We start from the raw sequence: 6,812 nt of genomic DNA on the forward strand, positions 1-6,812 counted from the left end.
GATCTCTTAAAAAATGGATACCACTAATCTCTTAAAAAATAACCCATAAGAAATTTCCTTTCCCATAAATCAATTTTAGGGAGAGTATTTGGCCATTAGAATACTATGAAAATATATTACTGATCTGGGAACATTTGAATACAAAATCAAAACAGATGCAAAATACACCTCCCATGATGCATATGCTCTCTAAAAGCTCATATTATATAAGGAATCATCCAACCGAAATGCAATACAACTCCGACTGAAATGAGCAAAGGAGCAAGATAAGAAATGAGATACTTAACTGCACAAAAGAGACAGAACAGGCTCAAAAACACATGGAAGTTGAATTAAACATGGAAAAGTGGCTTATACAATTTAACCATTCTTAAAAGGTGGCACCCTTAAATATGGAGGACGCCCAAATAGAATTGGACGCCTGATATCTGACCTTTTCGAAAAGAGGAATAATCTAGCACTTACATTTTCTCTTTGCCACATAAGAGGTAGTTATATTTACCCATTAAAATACAGAACTTACTAAAGCACCATTTCATATATAAATGGTGTTCACAAAATTATAAGGACCTAGGATAAAGTGTTGTACACCAATTTTTCTGAGGACATGGTCTACCCCGACCCAGAAGAAATAAGAATGGCTTTCACCCAATAAAATACCACTGACACAAACAATGACCATGGTGAAGATTAGTATTTGCTACAATGTACTCTGAGTTTGGCCAACTTAGGAAACAGTAATATTTAAATCATAGTCAATGATGGAAATGTGCATGCAAGGGCGTTATGCTGGTTGAATCAAGGTATTGATCGAGAATAATTCCATTAAAGCTAGAGATTATAGCTTATGTTCTACAAGAAGTGTTCACAGTTTTAACAAACGAAAAACAAACATTTACAGAAAGGCAAGAAGTGTCATTGCACTTTAAATAACCTTAGTCCCTTTTAAACCAAGAGGGAAGACGTATAAATTTAGTTCTGACTTTATTCACAAGGTTTTTACACAACAATATATATATGCTTAGAAGATAGAACTCAATAATGATGAGAAATACACACTTTCGGTGGAATAGATTCACATGTCTTGAGACCAGTTGCTCTCACTATTTACATGAGGAATGTTCCTTTTCTTTGCAGAATCCACTACAAATGTAGAACCACGCTGACCCGTACTATCAACACATGGCACAACTTTCATCTTGTTAAATGGATGCTCATAGCTCTGTATGCCTTTCATTGATGAAAAGTAGCAGCCTGACAAAACAAAAGAAGGGAAATATAGCATGTTCAATCTCCACATAAAGATAATGCCACATCTCCATTATTGCAAACACCCACCCATAGTTTTAGGGTCATTGTCATGTGTGCAAACAAGATATCTAAACGGGAATAGAATAAGATCAATTGAATTGCAACCATGAGACCTTGTTGACTACATTTATTCTGAAAAACTGAATCTTTCAAAACATATTAACTTGGTTGCAACATCATCAGTCATTTAGAAGATGATAGCAGTGAAGAGTTTGAAAAGTTAACCACCCCAAGAAGTGTTACACTAATACTTATAGAGCAATTAAAGTTTTTTTAACAAAACGCTGAAATGAGTAAATCAAAACTGATAAGCAGCATACTAAAAGAGATAAAGGAGAAATTACCTGCAAGGAATGGTGCAGAAGATGTTCCACATCCATTCTTTAAAACTTGATCATCATCCAAAAATGCTAATGAAACATCTGATGTACAACCCCAAAAGAGAGAACATTTTCCCACTATGACCTGCAATGGTGTCTGTGAGCATTAGGGGGAATCATGCAAAAATGTGTTGAATTACACACATATAATCAAACACTTTGTTTTTGGATATGTAAATTATAATCTAATGAATACTTGAATTATGACCAAGCCAACTTTGCAAGCACGATGAGTTTCATGAAATATGAACGAGTTTTTTAAAAAAAGAAAACACAAGTATTTATCACCCCTTAATTCAATGGAGTAATATTTTTTTTTGATGGGGTGTTGCTTAGGGCTTAAACATAATTCTGTGTTTATTGTGAAAACACCCATGTTCTCACCGTGGATTGGGAAGTCTGGATTGGATGCTTATAAACTTTTCATGGTTGTGATAGTGGTTTTCCAAGTTATAATTGAACTCACAGTGCTCCAGGAGACCAAGGGAGCACTCCAAATGATATTACCCTAGAGGGGTAGTTGAATTTGGAGAGGGCAAAGCTTAGGCTTAAACTTAATTTTGTGCTTATTGTGTAAGCACCCATGTTCTCACAATGGATAGAGAGCTACACAGTGGCTGCTTATTGTTGTGATTATGGTATGTTAGCATAAAACTTCACTCATAGTAGTCCAAGGACTAGGGGCACTCTCTAAATCGCATCCCCTTAGAGGGGTAGTTGAATGGAAAAAGCCCATGAGAGTCATACCTCTTTGTGGGCTAAAGAAAAGGTAGCCCAATTGATACCCAAGGGAAGACTTGGCTCATTCTCATGGGTATTAAAGTAATTGAAAATCAGACAATCTCCTATGACTGCATGCCAGGTTTCCTAAATATTGCAAAAGTTTGTCCCATTTTCCATAATTTTTTTCTTAGAATTCATCACAATAGATCCAAATAAGAGGAAAACAGATCCAGATTAACAACAACCACATTACATGTAAGTTGATAACCCTGGCAACCAATAGAGTCTTGGAACTGCCATCGAATAGAACAAACGCAAAAGAGCTTTCAAAGTGATTCAGTACTTGATTAGCAGGAAACGACCCTCTGTCACGCAGAGCTTTGAATGCTTCTATCATGACCATCACATCATTTGCATTCTTGGTAAGCCCATAATCTTGTCTTGGCAATGGAAAATTCTGAATAGTGCCCACAAAACACATCGTCTACAACTTCAAGGACCTAATACCAAAATAAAATGCAGTAGTCTAGCATACACCAGTCTAACCAATGAACTAGTAACCACCGAGATCACTTTGATTGGTTCGAATCTCATAGAGAACATACATACGATCCCCTTAGAAAGCAGAGTATAGAAATACGATCCCCTTAGAAGTATGATCCAAGTGGATGTTGGTGGCCACCCACCTATCCCACTTTGACCCCCACAACTATTTCTTTCCGTTTTTTAGTTTCCGTATTTGTAGCACAATTTATTATTTTTAGCAGTTTTTCGGGTCCTGAACTTCCAGAGCCATTGTGAGGCCCTAAACGACGTTTTTTGGGAAATATGGGAGCAACATTAATGATGCTCTTCCCAAAGTTGTAGCGCTCGGATAGATCTTTCTACCGAGCTATTGTACGCATCAAACGGAGATCGGGTGCCAAAGTTACGACCCCGAGAAGTTGATGTACCAACTTACCCAAAACGGGGCCCACAATTTGGCGTTTCATCTTCTAGGGTTGGGTTTTGGGATGTTAAGGGTTTTCCATTGTTTCTCAACAATAAATAGGCCTTCGAGCCTCATTATAACACAGTTCAGAGGCATGTAGCGGCCACATCTCTTCTCAGAGATAAGCTACCATCGCCCTAGCTAGTTTATTTCAATTTTTGTTTGTAAGCATATTTTAGTATTTTACAGTAATGAAATGAAGTATTATTTCTGCTGCATCTCTGTGTTTATGGTTATCTCTGTAATTTGTTGCGTTCCTGTTTAAATCTGGATCAGTGGTATCGGAGCGGTCTGCTTTTTCTATGTTTTTCTTTGCATGTCCCCAATGAGGTCGGGATATAAGGAGTTAGGGCTTGAACTGGTCGAACCTTTGCAAGACCAACCTCGCAAATCCCGATGGCCTCCCATGGCGGATGAAAAGAAAGATGAGGGGGCAGGAGATCCTATCAAAATCTTACTCGAAGAAGCCCTCGAGCGACAAAGGAATGCGATGATGGACAGCTTTGCCCAGATCCTTTAGCGGCTACCCAGACGCGATGCATCGACTTCCAACAGCTACTCTGGAAACGCCATGCCCTTTAAGGTACACGTTAATTTTGAAATCCCCATCTTCGAGGGTCAAATAGACGTAGATGCCGTAGATAAATGGTTAAATCTGCTAGATGGGTATTTTTTTGTTCATGATTTTTCCAGTCGGGAAAAATATTATTTTCGCTCTTCTCAAAGCAACCCCCCACGTCAAGGACTGGTGGGAAACCTACTGCGAGCAGAAGGATGAAATTATGGGCTCACTATTTTCAGCCGCACCCACTTGGAATGCATTCCGGGATGCCATCAAGGAGCAATACTACCCTGTCAAAAGCTATGAGGACAAATACATAAAGTGGACCATGTTGCGGCAGGGAAGGGACCAAGATGTGCATCTAGTATTCAAATACCGCAGCTGCCTGCACAAGTACATCCAGGAAGAGATGGAGTTCCTGAACATCTCCTCGCTCGGCACAGCGTACCGATATGCTGTCAAGATCGAGCATAAGTTTAAACAAAAGAAGCGAGACTTTGGATCTGTGAATCCAAAGACCAAGGGACAAAGCCAAGGCGGGGTGACCCAAGACAACCTGTCGAAACCGCAAGAAAATAACAACACCACAAAGTTGAAGAAGGACACGGAAAAGTGGTGTGAGTTCCACAAGAGTCCCACTCATAACACAAGTGAGTGTCGGACCAAGCAGTCGCTGGTGGCCGAGTTGAAGGCTTCCGAATCAGATGCATGTTCCGACCCTGAGTCAGAACTCGACAAGGGGAATGGCAAAGGGAAGCAGATCATTGATGCGAAGCCCAGCACCACTGTTGCCACCGCCAAGATCCAGAAGAATGAGCCTGAAGATCTAGAGGAGGGGGAGCGTCTTTTCCACTCACAGATGTGGGTGAAGGGTTCGCCGCTGCAATTCATTGTCGACAGTTGCAGCCAAAATAACTTGATTTCAACAGAGGTCGTGAACTGGTTGGGCCTACTGACTACACCACACCTGCAACCGTACAGTATCGGGTGGCTTCACCAAGGACGAGATCTCTGAGTTCGCTAGTAGTGTCGCCTTCCCTACAACATCAAACCCTTCACAGATGAGGTATTGTGTGATGTTACACCTCTGGATGTTTGCGATGTATTATTAGGCCAACCATACTTGTGGAGGTGACATGTTGTGTATGAGTCAAGGCCTCGCGCTGTTATTATTTCTTTGGGTAATTCATTATACAGGATACCGGAGGCAGCCTAACATACTGCCACCTCTTTGATCACTGCTAAGAAGGGTAGCAAGCTCATCTCCCAGACTGGGAAATTCATTTTCTGTCTAGTTCGCTCTCAAAGTAAGGGGAAGATCGTTGCCACATCCATGACCCCCGCGAAGGGTTCCTCCACGCAACAGCAGCAACAACAGAGGGATATGGTCATGAAAGAACACAGGAACAACTTCTCCTCACCCACAGGGGTACCACACAAGTGTTAGGTGGGCAACAAAGTCTGGTTGCATCGACAGAAAGAACGCCTTACCAGAACCCATCAGAAGCTCAGACCACTCTGACATGGTCCTTACACCATTACTAAGGTTGTGGGAAACAATTCTTTGGAGCAGAGCATTCCATCATTCCTTCGCCTGCACCAAGTGTTCAATGTGTACCGCCCTCAATCATGCTTCCCACCATTACTAGACACATCCGAGATTGCAGAACAGCTCACTAGGGACCAAGTTCAGCAGATGGAGGAACTCAACGCAATGGGGACCATTGCTTCCTAAGGGTGGAGGAATGATCTAGGTGGATGTTGGTGGCCAACCACCTATCCCACTTGGACCCCCACAAATGTCTCTTTCAGTTTTTTAGTTTTCATATTTGTAGCACAATTTATTATTTTTAGCAGTTTTTCGGGTCCTGAACTTCCAGAGCCGTTTTGAGGCCCTAAACGACGTTTTTTGAGAAATCTAGGTGCATCATGGGTCCATAGATTGATGTTTCTCTTCCCAAAGTTGTAGTGCTTGAATAGATCTTTCTAGCGAGCTATTGTACACGTCAAACGGAGATCGGGTGCCAAAATTACGACCCCGGGAAGTTGATATACCAACTTACCCAAAACGGGGCCCACAATTTGGCGTTTCATCTTCCGGGGTTAGGTTTTGGGATGTTAAGGGTTTTCCATTGTTTCTCAACAATAAATAGGCCTTCGAGCCTCATTGTAACACAGTTCAGAGGCATGTAGCCGCCACATCTCTTCTCAGAGATAAGCTACCATCGCCCTAGCTGGTTTATTTCCATTTCTGTGTGTAAGCATATTTAAGTATTTTACAGTAATGAAATGAAGTATTATTTCCACTGCATCTCTGTGTTTATGGTTATCTTTGTAATTTGTTGCGTTCCTGTTTAAATCCGGATCAACTTCTATCGTGACCATCACCTCATTTGCATTCTTGGTAAGCCCATAATCTTGTCTCAGCAATGCAAAATTCTGAATAGTGCCCACAAAACACATCCTCTACAACTTCGAAGGACCTAATACCAAAAGTAAATACAGTAGTCTAGCATACAGCAGTCTAACCAATGAACCAGTAACCACTGAGATCACTTTGATCGGTTCGAATCTCATAGAGAACATACATACGATCCCCTTAGAAAGCAGAGTATAGAAATAAGATACCATACCTGGGCATGAGCAAAGCTTCTTTATGACGAGTGTATGCCATGAATTCATGGGGACCCAATTTGAATGATGTGGTCTGTGGTTAAGTGGAAACGAAAATGTCTACCAATTGTTTCTCATTTTTTCTCAAATCTGAGGTCTCGTCTACACCTGCAGGAGGGCTAACAAGCTCCTGAGGAACATCCACCACCAATTTGTTAAATACTGCCAACAT

General features: G+C 41.1%; 1 pseudogene; it reads right to left on the bottom strand.

The window, feature by feature from the left end:
* Positions 1-1,075: 1,075 nt before the first annotated feature.
* On the bottom strand, positions 1,076-6,812 carry LOC149175080 (stem-specific protein TSJT1-like; annotated as a pseudogene).

The sequence above is a fragment of the Pinus tabuliformis genome, chromosome 4_1 (genome assembly GCF_031772625.1).
Source record: "Pinus tabuliformis cultivar Carrire ecotype Pingquan chromosome 4_1, CPIR1, whole genome shotgun sequence".
NCBI lineage: Eukaryota > Viridiplantae > Streptophyta > Pinopsida > Pinales > Pinaceae > Pinus > Pinus tabuliformis.